This window comes from Canis lupus, chromosome 6 (assembly GCF_048164855.1).
Source record: "Canis lupus baileyi chromosome 6, mCanLup2.hap1, whole genome shotgun sequence".
Lineage (NCBI taxonomy): Eukaryota > Metazoa > Chordata > Mammalia > Carnivora > Canidae > Canis > Canis lupus.
The window spans coordinates 76,956,280-76,970,643 of NC_132843.1; the positions used below are offsets into that span (position 1 = coordinate 76,956,280).

Below are 14,364 nucleotides of genomic sequence, written 5' to 3' on the forward strand. Positions count from 1 at the left end.
GCGTGCGTGACCACCGTTTAGACCAGAAGAGCCACCTACCTGAGCCCAGCCTCGATTACAGAGCTGGGATGAAATGAATGCTTCTGATCTAAACCACTGAGTTTTGAGGTGCTTTATTATGCAGCAGCAGATAATGGGAACGCTCAAGAGCCCATATGCAATTACTTAAATCGCCTTAAAATGGTGTCCTGAGTGATGTATTATTATTTTTTTTTAAGCAATGCATCTGCCAACATATGATGCCTAGGAAACATTCATTATAGTTTTAAAAATCCCTTGTTAGATACATTTCACAGTTTGCTCTTGCGCGACTTGGGATGTGTTCCTTATTTTCCCACTGCCGGGCTCAGCAGCTCCCTTTTAAGCTGTGTCAATGCTTCAAGAATAATGCTTCCCTGGAATTTATAACTTAGCCATAAGATTTTGACCTAGGCCGAACCTTGGTATCTAAAGTGTCAGAAGGGGGCATTTTTATGTTTATCCTGTAATCGGCTCAAAGAAGTATGTACTAACCTTATGTCTTTTTCAATGTGTGTGTTCTCAGTAGAGCAGCTTTCAATGTCCAAGGACACATGAGAACATCTGAGTTTTATAGAATCATGGATCTACTTACCACTCGACTTTTTCATTAGAGTTCAGCTCGTTCTATTGGGTATGTTAAGTTGGGAATTTTGATGAGGAAGCAAGTTACAATTGATACGACTTTTCAAACTGAGTAGACAACTTCTTCTAAGGAACGGAGTTAAAAATGGCTTCACAGCTCTTGGCCCACATCCATTCCAGGGGAATAAAAAGGTTTTGGTTGAGGGACGCCTGGGTGGCTCAGTGGTTGAGCATCTGCCTTCAGCTCAGGTCGTGATCCCGGGGTCCTGGGATCGAGTCCCACATTGGGCTCCCTGCAGGGAGCCTGCTTCTCCCTCTGCCTGTGTCTCTGCATCTCTCTCTCTCTCTGGGTCTCTCGTGAATAAATAAGTAAAATCTTTAAAAATAAAAAAAGGTTTTGGCTGATGAAGATTTTATGAAGAGACCTTGTTCAGAGGGAAGTGAGCTCTGAGGTCTTCTGATAAAGGGGAAAGTAGAAGACATTTCCCTCTGCTTACCAAGCTGAGCGAGGGGACTGCCAGGGGCCACTTGGGGAGTGGGAGACGGGTGTTTGCAGTCATGGGGCACAGTGGTGCCCGACTCTTGGTAAGGACCTGTGACCACAGACTTGAGGGCTGTTCTGGGAGTCCATAAATGACCTTCCAGTAGCAGGTTAAATCTGAGAGAATATCAGGGAGTAGATGGGGAGCTCTTAATCTGATTGTTAGTTCCTTTTGCAGGGGATCCCACCTAAAGGGACTTCCCCGTGTGGGACTCCAGCAGGGAGGAGACAGAGTGAATGTCAGGAGCAGCCAGTCAGAAGGATCACTTTGTGAGAGACTCAGAGGAACATGTGAGAGAAAGTCGGCTTGGACACCTGCAGCCCAGGGCGCACCAGGCAGCTTCTAACAATCCCAGTCAGGTCAGAACATCCTGCTTCCCCTTATTGCTTCTTCCCCTTTGTCGGCCCCCGGCTGGGTCAGGAACAACTTCTAGTAGAAATGAAGTAGAAGGAAAGAGGGAAGGATCATAGGTCCTTCCTCTATGGTAATGGCGGGCTCACAGTAGGACCCAAACCCACATCTAGGATTCTGGAAAGGGGAAAGTTTTCCTTTATAACAAGTATGATGTTATCATTATCACCAGAGCCTGGACACTTGTGACTTAATCACAACTGTGCTTTTGACTTGTGATTGTAGGATGTTCTGTTTCTCAAAATGAACCAGGAGAGTCATGAATAAGAATAAAGAAAAAACTATTTCCACTGAATACATTCTGAAGGGGCGAGGGAAGAGAAAACAAAATTGCATTGTGATTACATTCCATGTAATCAGATATATTGTAGTTTAATACATGGGTTATATGAACTGAGGCGATCTCTTTCAAGGATTGCTTTTTCGAAGTATTTAAAGTCAAGTTAAAATCTATTCTTATATCCTTTTACAGCAATAAACTTAATTTATCACATGCATCTTTACTTTTCAAAAAAAATTAATAAATGCAGCGAGTGGGTCACTTGGGAATTATCCGAACAATAAGTATTCTAAAACCAACTATTATTTATTTATTTATTTATTTATATTTTTATTTAGTCATATTATTTATTTATTTATTTATTTATTTATTTATTTAAAAACAACTATTATTTATTAATACTAAAATAATATGCTAATATATTTTTTTTTTGTTAGGCTAACTTGGTCAAAAGTGTATCATGATTACAGATACTAACTCTTAACTAATGTAATTTATGGGTATATTATTGCCAGTGGTAAGATCAGCTTCTATGCACTTTGGGTTAAAATGGAGTAAATGGTATATAGAACACTATAGAGGGAAAAGAAGCTTCTCACCTGTCAAAAAATTTAGTAGGGGCTGTCAATAGATACTGCAATTAATTATGACTATAACCATAGTAGTGCAATGACATGAATGCACACATTTTCTGTACTAATATAATATAATAATGTAATTAGCAGGATGACTGAACAGATATTTTTCAGCAATCATTTTTCTCCAAAGATTTCTAAATTTTCTCCCAAGGTATATTATTTTTACCTGTGAGAAGGAAAAAAGAGTTACAGCAAAGCTAAGGACTTGCCCAGGTTTAGATACCAAACCGATGAGAGGGAACCCAGAACCCCTACCTGGAAGCCTCAAACTACCAAACTAAATGTGAGATCTGTTGAAAACATAGGGAAGAGCACAGCTTCAATGGGAAATGAGGAAGGGGACATATACCTGATGGGCGAACTGTTAGATCTTTTCTATTTCTTGTTTTTCAGCTTGTTTGAGTCTTTCTGGAGTCCTAAGCTAGATATATCTGATATGTATCTAACAAAATAGTCCCTGGATACACATTTTGGCCTGCTGTGCCTTGCTTCCGTTGTCTATAATTGAGAGTACAGGACCGGTCCTGAACTTTGCCAACAGAAGTAAAAGAAATAAAAAACTCTCTTGGTAGTAAAACAGACAGATTGACTTCATAAAGAGGAAGTTTTAAAATAAATGGAAAATAGGCAGGAAAATAGAAGTAACTGGGAAAAATAATGCTCAGAAGATAGTTTTTCTAAACATTATCAGCAAATTTGTCTACGTTGAAGCAGAAAAACCTTCAGGTCCACTCCTAATCCTGATGTTTTAGTCATCGGTGGTGGCATAAATTCCTCCAAAACTTACTGACTTAAAGGAATAAACATTTATGATTTCATCATTTCTTCCAGTCAGGAGTCCACACATATCTTACCTGGCTTCTCATTCTTGTAGTCCCATAGCTGTCATCGAAGTGCTGACCCGGGCAGTGGTCTCATCTGAAGTCCTGACTTAGGGACGATCTGCTTCTACCATCACTCCTGTGTTGTTAGCAAGATTCAATTCCTCATTAATTGTTGAACTGAGGGCTTCAGTTTCTCCCTGGCTGTTCTCTCCGGCTGTTGCCATGTAGATCTCTCCATTGGGAACTCACAACATCCAGTTGGCTTCTATCAGAGTCAAGTGAGAGAACAAGACAGCGAGAGCAAGGTGAGTAAAACAGAAGCCAGAGTCTTTTTGCAAACAGATCTCAGTATTTTATGAGTTAGAAACAAGTTACTGGGTCCAGCCCGTACTAGTAAGGAAGAGACTACACAGAGGCATGAATACCAGGAGGAAAGGGCCACAGGGCGCTACCTAGCATATCAGAATCTGCAAACCAATGAGTTATGTGTGTGGAGCAAGTGGCATCTGTTGTCTGTTATCCAAAGTAGAAGTCTGAGCACTTCTGCTCACTATACCTTGGAATCACCATTGCCAAGGAAAATACAGTGCAGTCAAGCACTAGAAAGAACAATACTTTATTCACAGAGAGAAGAGACAGAGCAACATCAGTAGTCGGCGTTGATTGCCCATGACCACTGGGTCCCTCCCAGCAGCCAATGTAAGGCAGTTGGCCCGCTCACATCCCTCCTGTGCTGCAGCAAAAGCACCTCACCCCCTCACTAGGAAATACAGCAGTGGGGTTGGCCAGATGCCATAAGAGGCACACACTTAGGTAGAATAAAGGAGCACGCGTTGAGTTTGAGACAGAGAAAGACTTTCTTACACAGGATGATGAGCCCAGCACAGGCTAGGAGGACTCTATCACTTGGTGAGAAAGTGTTCCAGGTGTAAGGTCCATTTTTATTCCACTGAGTGGGGGTTGAAAGAACGTATGCACAAGACTGCCTTCCCTAACAACATGATCTCAGGTAAGACATCTAAAAAAAAATTTTAGCTTCCTCATGCGGCAAACGAGGAGTTTGGACTTGATGCCTCCATGTATTTCCAGTTTTTTAGGTCCATTTGTCCCTCATTACCAGTTGAGTTAAATACCAAATAGATGGGGAGGACCAATTCCGTGGCACGCATGGTGCTGGATCCTATGAGGCACTGCTCTCGTCCTCAAGTACGTGCATGGTACCTGCCCTATACTCCTGGGGACTTGGACTCCGTCTTTTAAACCTGAGGATGAATTCATCTGGCTGGAGTTGGTGGTACAGTGGTGAGCATAGCGGCCCTCCAGGCTCTGCATCCAGCGTAGGCCCCAGAACATGCTGTTTCATTCGGAAATATTGTGTTGCCGCTCTCTGAGACGGATTTCATAGCTGATAGGAGATGGATGCAACAGGGATCAGATGGTTCAGTGTACCTTGCTCTGTGGAATCGATATATTTCTGAAAATACTAGACTTGAAATCCATTATTCAAGCCAGAATTTTAAGTACTGCAAATGCTATGTTCTAACGTATATTCTTTCTTCTTGAAACGAAAAAAAGGTTGAATAAATCCATGGCATTGATTGGGTATAGAAATACCACTTGCGTGTGGGTGTGTGGTTTTTAGGAAAAACAAGAGGGTTTTCATTCTTTGTGTATTCTTAAAGGAGGGGGCAAAGAATAAAGTCCAAAATGAGGCTGTGGGAGGCTCCGATGTGTCGAGGAAATTCACTGGAGCTATCCTTTTTGTAATTCTTGTATCTTTTGCTTGCTCTTACCCTGTCTTTATGAGTAGAAGCCCAGACATTTTCATCTCTTCAGCCTTCGCCACCCCGCCTCCTAAACATACAAGCTCCCACCTCTGGGAACTATGGGTTAGATCTTTGGACTATCTCTGCACTCGTGATGGAATTGCTATGGTACGGGGGCTGATGGAGAGAGAAGGACCAGCCTGAAAGACCACAGAAGTAGTGGCTGTTGTGCCAATTAGGAACAGAGACAATGATGATAAATATTCACTTAGGACACGCTGTGTGCCAAGCACTGTAAATGCATTATCTCACTAATTTCCCAGGTAACCACTCAAATAAGTAGGTATCTATATTATTCACATTTTACAGTTGACAAAATGCAGACTTTGGCAGTTAAGTTCTTTGCTGATTGTTGGCTGAGCCAGGTTTGGAAACCAAGGTCTAAACCTAAAACTGTATATGATACTGGAATGATGACCTTTAAGCAAAACATAGTGAAATGGGAGAGATGTTTGATGGCAACCCTGCCTCTCCTTCCCATAGACTCTTTAGAGAACTTTTTTTTGTTGGAAAATCGCCTGAGTTTCCTTTGCTGAAAACCTGATGAAAAGAAATATTTATTTAATGCCTACTCTGTGTCATGCATCTTCACATGATTTCACTCTAATCTTTGTCATTAACTTAAGAGATATTTATTCATTCATTTGGCAGATACTTAAGGGGCACCCACGGTGAGCCAGGCACTGGGACAAAGCCCTGGGGACACACGCAGGTGAATAAGGCCCACAGAGTTCCGGTCTGGGATGCAGACAGACGAGTGAACAGGCGCTTATCATACTGTGTAGTAAGTGCTGTAGTAGGCAAGGCTCAAATGCCTTGTGGGCACGAGAGGAAAAATCTCAAGTGCTGAGAGGTCAGAAAAGACCATTAAAAATACCATATTTTTGTTTCTCATATCTGCAGATTTAAGTTACCTGACGTGGTGTCCTTTGCATGTGGGTACCCACAGCCAGTTGTAATGTCGCAGCCAGGGATGCATCATGCAAATCGCCAAGAATTGCTCCAGTTAGGCCAGATGGTACCTGTGGAAATTGAGTGGCCATTTCTTCCCCATATCTGGGTCAGGAGCCTGAATTTTTTAAAAGAAGATGCCGAAAATCCGGCCCTCTCTTTGGATGACCATCAAAGCCTATGGATTTCCTCTTAATTGGCAAAGGGAATGCCTGCATTCAGGTGTCAGCTTGGAAACAAAACGAAACAAAACCAAAAAACCCTTGAGCTGACTCTGTTCCATTCTTAAGAAGTTTAGTTGTGATGTTGTGTGGCTTGCCTAAAGGCTGTGCAGTCTATTAATTCATGGTAGTTAAAAATTCATCCTTGAGGGATCCCTGGGGGGCTCAGCGGTTTAGCACCTGCCTTCTGCCCAGGGCGGGATCCTGGAGACCCGGGATCGAGTCCCACGTCGGGCTCCCCGCATGGAGCCTGCTTCTCCCTCTGCCTGGGTCTCTGCCTCTCTCTCTCTCCTCTGTGTCTCTGATAATAAATAAATAAAATCTTAAAAACAAAACAAAAACAATTCATCCTTGAATCCATCTACCTTCTTAGAAAGCTACAAGCGGGATGACATGAACTTGCCCTTAGGAAGAGTCCTTTCACCGAGTGGAACTTGGCATTATACCAAAAAGTGCAAGACGTTACCATGTACCTGGGGGCCCTTCTACGGAGATTCAGGGAAGGAATTTTTCTTAGTCCCTGGAAGATCAATCCTGCTGCATGGCTGGGTAGATGTTAGCTGCCGTAGCTTTGCTTTGGATGCCAGGAAGCTCAGAATTCAAATTCCCAATGTGGTTCTGGAAACTGTATATGAACATACATGCTTCACAACAGTGTGTATTACTCATGATACCAATTTCCTTATTTCTCTATCTCATTTTCTCTTCAAACAGCTTTTTTCAACTGTTTATTATTAATTATTATTATTATTATTAGCTTGATTATATTCTTTAATTAACTCTTTCAGATTCTATTTGGGAAAAGGTGAGCCAACTCATGAGAATGATTGAGGATTTAAGTTTTTAGGACAATTTTCTTTTTCTTTTTTTTTTTTAATTTTTATTTATTTATGATAGTCACAGAGAGAAAGAGAGAGAGGCGCAGAGACACAGGCAGAGGGAGAAGCAGGCTCCATGCACCGGGAGCCCGATGTGGGATTCGATCCTGGGTCTCCAGGATCGTGCCCTGGGCCAAAGGCAGGCGCCAAACCGCTGTGCCACCCAGGGATCCCTAGGACAATTTTCTACTTTAACAATGTGTGCAAGACAAGCATCTCTAAAGATTTTTTAATATTACTACCCCAAATTGATGTGATTTTCCATAGTGATGGAGAGGAAGAATGTACAAAGTTACCTTAAATTATGGGCAGCCCCCAAATAATATATTGTTATATGGCTTGAAATAAACTGCCATTTGCTTGTGACATGGAGTTGATCTGACTTCTCATTCAAAATTTTTCAGGAAACAAACTGTAAGTCATTATATAATCCTAATTTAGGAGGACCCACGGAATTATCCCAGTAATTTCTATTGCCTTCTGCTCAGCACATCATCTTTCTTTTTTCTGCAAAGGAGGGAAATGGCCCGTTCTTTTAATCTGATGCACAATAACAGCCTGAACTGAACAGACATCTCTTTTTATCTCTCTCTTTGCTTTTCACTGGGGTGGTTTAAACTTTTCCTAGTTTAGCAGAGAGAATATTTTGGCTTCAAGTTATTGATAAAACTGCAAATTGCTTGCAGGAATAAAAGCAAAACTGAAAAGTATTAACAAAGGATAAGCTACCTAACTACACCAACAAGAACCTGAAAGAATTAAATTCATTTTTAAAAGGTACACAAGCAGAAAAGTTATTTTTCCAGCATGATCTTATCATATTTGACATGTGTGTATGTGTGTGTTATATTTAGGACAGTTTCTGCTCATGCCATCCAAGCATTTTTAGAAATTAAAATTGGATTAGAATATAATACCCATTGTGTGACCAATAAATTGTATACACAGCATGTTTTCCCTCTGTTTTCAGATTGCCTTAATTTATTTACCTCTTTCACACGGAGTTCATATATTATAAATCATAGGGATGTTTCAGGGCACGACAGACCCTCATTCCTGAACAGAATGGTCTCTCATGCATAACTTTCTTTGATCAACAACTCAAGCCAAATGAGTTTAGGGGAAAAAGAACATGGAACATATTTAAACCAGGGAAGACAACAGCATATGGATTGTCTGTGGTTTGGTGCAAGAGATACCTATTGTTAGCCTGGTGCTCTGTTTCTACTCTTTATGAAAACAAATGGATTTCTCAATAGGACATATACAATAGATTTTAATTCTGAAGGTTCAGTCATTCTTTTTGCGGCTTATAAGAGTAAACACTTGACCTGATTTTTAAAAAGATAAATTTAAAAACCCGGAGTTGCTTTTTGGTTTAGTTCTTGCAAAATTAATGAAACTTGTATCCATCAATAATTTTAAGTCAAAGGTAAATGTTTTTTGAAAAGAGGATGAATGGTAGCATAAGTAAATTTTTATCCACAAAGAAATCTCTGGCTGTAATATTATGAAATCCACTCATACAAAAATATTGTGAATAATTCAGTCCTTAATGCATAAGAGTAATTCCATAACTTTAGATTGAAATCAAGAGAATGACTACTTTAATGTTGATTAGGATATAATTTCAAAAGTTAGACCCAAATCTATAATAAATTTAAATGTTTTAGGTTGATCTGATTTTTTTACACTTTTGAGGCTTATTTTTATTTCATTACCAACTATATAATCCTTAGGATTTATGCAATATTAGGTGAGTCTTTTGCTAGTAAAGTTAGTTGATATAGTGTTTACCAAATTCTTATTAGCCTAAAACCTAAATGCCATCTTCTGTGTGTTTTCAGTATATTTACTGTGAGTTTTGGCCTGAACATTTTTACTGGAATGTCTACGGCTTGATTATATATTGGCATGATAAAACAGACATTTTTTGTTTGAGCACATGATCCTCATTTATTTGTTTATTTTATTTTTTTAAGATTCTTATTTATTTATTCATGGAAGACACAGAGAGAGAGAGTCAGAGACACAGGCAGAGGAAGAAGCAGGCTCCACGCAGGGAGCCTGACTTGGGACTCGATCCCCGGTCTCCAGGAACACGCCCTGGCTGAAGGTGGCACTAAACCGCTGAGCCACCTAGGCTGCCCCATGATCCTCATTTAAAGAAAACACCTAATTACGTAATTACATGGAGAGTTTTAAGTCATTCCAACTTTTCAGGTGAAAAATATAGTATACATGTTTAACAAGGGTGGAAGGGCTAATTACATATTTATCGGAGAGCCAATGCTTTATTTACAATTAATATATCTGAGCACCTTTGATAAAATGTCTTTTGTTAAATAAGCTTCAAGAGTTGATAATGGGGATCCCTGGGTGGCGCAGCAGTTTGGCGCCTGCCTTTGGCCCAGGGCGCGATCCTGGAGACCCGGGATCGAATCCCACGTCGGGCTCCCGGTGCATGGAGCCTGCTTCTCCCTCTGCCTGTGTCTCTGCCTCTCTCTCTCTCTCTCTCTATCTCTGTGACTATCATAAATAAATAAAAAAAATTAAAAAAAAAGAGTTGATAATGATGATAAATCTTAACTTGAATAACACATATCAAATAAATACCATTATTCCATAAATATTTGTTAACTCTCTTATAATTGGAAAGCTATGAACTAATTTGTTTGAAATAGTTTTTTTGCTCTAATACATCAATACAAAAATCCTTTCAGCCTTTCACTGTCATGAAATACATTCTTCAGTTTTCGTTGTGAATTCCATTAAATTTTATTAAATGTGTTTATATTTAAATGCATTTAATCTCTCTCGGTCGATGTGTGTCAGAACAATGATATATTTATTTAAAAAATATTTTAAGTGGTTATACAAACTGTTTTCTTGTTACTAGTGAGATTTACTTATTTTCATGGTGATTTCTCAATGTTGTTATGTTTAAATTTTTGTCAGACTAGTTCAGGTCTATAGCTAACTCCTAATATTCAGAAACGGATTTTCCAGGTTCTGGATTATTCAACTTCTCTGGCACAAACACCTTATCTCTTTTGATTACTGTGCTTTTTAGGTCTCTGTCTATCCATCCATTCATTCAATCATCATTCGACAGTGTTCACACTGTTTCTACTGTGTGCTGGGTACTATGCCACCCTGTAGACAGCTTCATGCTCAAGACAAACATATTTCTTCTCTCATGGATTTTTCATCTAGACATAAACAAGCCATTTCACAAATGATTATTCAATCTCATTGGGATAGAAAGGACAGAGAGGTCCGAAAATATTTAATGGGAGGACCTGCCCAGGCTCGGGGAAAATGTATGGGTGGGGTCAGGACAGCCTCCCAGAAGACTGGCATTTAAGTTCAAACTTGAAGGATGATAGTTGTTGGCCCAGAGAAGGGGGATGATGGATTAGTAGAAGAACATTCTGGCACAGGGAACAGTATATGCAAAGGTCTAAAAATGGAAAGGAGATTAGCAGTCACTGTATAGAAATGCCAGAGTGGGGAGGGTGGCTGTAGATGAAGCCAAGAAACTTGAGAGTGGCCTGTTGCTTACACCATCTGTCAGAAGGACAAGACATGACACCAACTTCAGTGTGTGGTCACTGTATTTCTCACCGGGGCTCTCAGAGAACTTGGAGCTGGGGGGAGAGAGGAAAGGAAGGAAACTTACACTTGGGCCACTTTGTGTCTCTTCTTTCACAAGGCAGAGACAACTATTCTGGAGGGTTCACTTTCTCCTTCTCTGGCAGTGGGTTTCAAACCCCTCCAGTCTAATCCTCTTTCTCCCTAGTCCACTGTCTTCTAAGAAGTCTCTGTTACGAAGAAGATGCAAAGAAGGTGGCTTTGAACAGTTCTAGGTAATGTTGTGAATGGATTGTACTCACCTCTCTTCCCTTCACACTTTCCTCTCATGACTCCCCTCTCCTTTCTCCGTGCCCACTTCTGCTTTCTAGTGCGGGGCCCTCCAGTGCCACCATCTCTCTATTATGCATCCTGGCCTCACATTCCCTCCCAGGTACACTTTCTGTGACCCACTGTCTTGGTTGGGTCAAATGGGTTGTCTCAAATGGTTGAGAATGACTTAAAGCAACAGCGATCAACTATTGTTTGCCTCCAAGACATATTTAGTGGGTGTAAATTGAATGCATGATGTAGGCTCATGGATATGTCTCTAGGTGGTTTTCTTTCTGGGATGTAGCACAAGTGAGGAAGGCTTTGTGGTATAGTCAGTTTCCAGTGTACTCACTATAAATTAGTTCCCTGGTTTATAGAATTTCTTTCTTTTTTTTTAAGATTTTATTTACTTATTCATGAGAGACACACAGAGAGAGAGAGAGAGGCAGAGACAGAGGCAGAGGGAGAAGCAGGCTCCATGCAGAGAGCCCGACGTGGGACTAGATCCCGAACTCCAGGATCACACCCTGAGCTGACACTTAACTGCTGAGCCACCCAGGCATCCCTAGAATTTCTGAGTATCTGTGAATATTTAAAATGCATGATTCTCCCAGCAATTCCATTTTTTAAGAATTATCTTTCAAAAACACTCCCACATATGCCCAAGGATATGTATGTTGAGATATTAATTGCAACCTTTTTTTTTTTGTAATTGTTAACATCACAAACACATGAAATGTCTAATAGCAAGGGACTGAGTACATTTTTACAGATATCTAACTGCTTATCTGCATTCATAATTTTCCCTGGAAATGCTTGTGGGTTTTGAGTTGAAGAGATGGCAAAAGGGGACTTTCGTGTTTTATACCATAGTTATGTGTTTGATTTTCTTTCAAGTGGGCATGCGTTAGTTTTACAACAGAAGTCAATAAAAAGATCTGCTTGTTCCTCCAAAATGGTGACATTGTAGGCATTGAGGTAAGCCAGCGAGAGAGGTATATTTGGAGTAAGGGCCTTCCCAGGCACCCCGTGTCTTACCTGATGGGGCAGTCACCTCCTTTACGCATGTATAAGGCTGTCCTTTGCCAGTGACAATACATGGGGAAAGATAGAAATGGGAGTGAAATACTCCATAAGACTCACCGGTGGTGTTGAAATTATGGCTGCGTAGACAAAGACTCCACCTAATGGCCTTGCCTGTGTCTCTGTGTGTGAGAAATAAGACCAGTCTCTATGGATTTCTATCCTGAAATGCAGGCGAGTAAGATTTTAGATTCTTTATTTGGTGAACCACATGAAACTTGGCTCAGTGGCCCTGGGAAAAGGGGCCGCAGAGGGAACTGTGTTATTTGAGAGAGGGCTAGTCCTGGGTAGAATGATTCAGCCTTAATATTTCCTTGAGAAAAATTTGCTATTTTTATTAATTTTTTTATTTTACTAATTGTTTAATTTTTATTAAAACAAAAAACCCGATTCTTCTTGGTTTTAAGTGGACGAGTGTGAGTTAGTTTCGGGAGGACTGGGAGGTCCCTCCTAGAGCCCCAGTGGGCCAGGACCCTTAGTTTTGTTTGTGTCTGCCTCTTTCACCTCATGGTAAGCTTCTTAAAGGGAGAAAATTCTGCATTCTCCTTTTGGTCTCTATTCCTGACACACCACAATATGCAATAAAATACCCTGAACTTATTAAAATCACCTACTCTAACTTAGCCTAAAGAAGATTGGAAATATGGGTGAAATAGCTTTTACTGGGATGCTTGGGTGGCTCAGTGGTTGAGCACCTCCCTTTGGCCCAGGGCATGATCCTGGGGTCCCAGGATCGAGTCCCACATTGGGCGTCCTGCATGGAGCCTGCTTCTCTCTCTGTCTGTGTCTCTGCCTCTCTCTCTGTGTCTCTCATGAATAAATAAATAAAATGTTAAAAAAAAAGAAATAGCTTTTACCAATCTGGCTAATGTGTTAAAGTTGAAAGTGTGAATGCCTTGCCCTCTGTCAGAGCTAAGTTCAGAGCCTACGTATGATGTTCACTAGCTGTGTGTTCTTGGACGCATCAAGCCCTCTGAGACAATTTCCTCAGATGTAAGGTGAGGATAATAGTAACTCATAGGGCTGGGCTAACTCTCAGAGATAATACATATAAAGGGCCTGGGGCCTACTAGAGGCTTAATAAATGGAAATCATCACGGGGCACTGAGTTGTGGGACAGAGAGACATCACAAGTTATTGATGAAATTACAATATACCTCAAGTTCCTAATGCAGGCCTTGACACTTCTGCTGGCACCCTCCCTTACCACGACTGGTGGAGTGCTGCTTTATCTAAATCAATCATTATGGCCTGCTACTGAAATTGTGGTTTGTGGCAGGACACAGAGCGTCAGGTGGAAGAGGTTGGTCTGGCATAGCAGCACGATTATTAAACCTTAGGAGATGACAAACCCTTGAGGGGGTTCTTTTCGTCCAAGGTATGATCTCCATCACAGGCATCCCCCTGTCTGCCATGGCTCCAGATCTCCAAGGGACTTCAAACTCATGTCAATTTTATGAACATCTGAGTTGAGAGTGACCTTTTGGTGCAGCAGAAACATTAAAGGAGATTATAGGGCCAAATCCTCAGAGCAGCTACACTCTGAAGTCCCTAGTCTGCAAAATGGCAAAGCTGCTGGAAATTTGCCAGGAGAACCCCACTGAAGCAAGAGGCATGAATAAATAATAACTATGGGCATCTCTTCTTCCTTTGTTTGAGCTCTAAGGGGCAAAGACAGCAGCATTGATTGCAGTGGATTTTACATTTCTTTTACTTTTTAAAATGATTTTGTTCTACTTCTTTTTCACTTCTTTCATTTATTACCTATTTTTTTATCTTCTCATGGTTCCATTGTTTTTAATATCCCCATTTTTATCTCTGTTGTTCATTTTCTCCTGTTCAAACATTTTCCTTTGGTCCTGAGTAAAGTTTCACTCTGTTTATCAGAGTATTCACTGGTTTAGCTTTGTCATCATCATTGCCCTTCGTCCTTATTGTGACACCAAATGTTCCTTGTGTTTAATGCTTTTCTGACCTCAAATTATACGTTCCTCCCTTCCCTTTTATTTTCCATTTTGACACTCTCTTATTGAAGTAAGATTCGTGTACTAAATTGAAAAGATGTTGGATGTACAATACCCATTCTTTATTCCCTGACTCCTGTTTGTGAGCTGTCTCTCTAACATAGTATGAAGATGTCAGCCCTACACCCAGGAGTAGCATAAGTTTGCATATTAAGGGTGTAACAAGCCTCAGGAGCA

The 14,364-nt window shown here is 40.7% G+C and overlaps 1 long non-coding RNA gene across 1 annotated transcript; it reads left to right on the plus strand.

The window, feature by feature from the left end:
* The first annotated feature begins 544 nt into the window (after window positions 1-544).
* LOC140634799 (uncharacterized) lies at window positions 545-6,596 on the plus strand. Its single transcript, XR_012032178.1, has 5 exons — window positions 545-652; window positions 1,323-1,504; window positions 3,349-3,603; window positions 5,776-5,908; window positions 6,028-6,596. It is a non-coding gene; the product is annotated as an uncharacterized lncRNA (long non-coding RNA).
* Window positions 6,597-14,364: the final 7,768 nt, after the last annotated feature.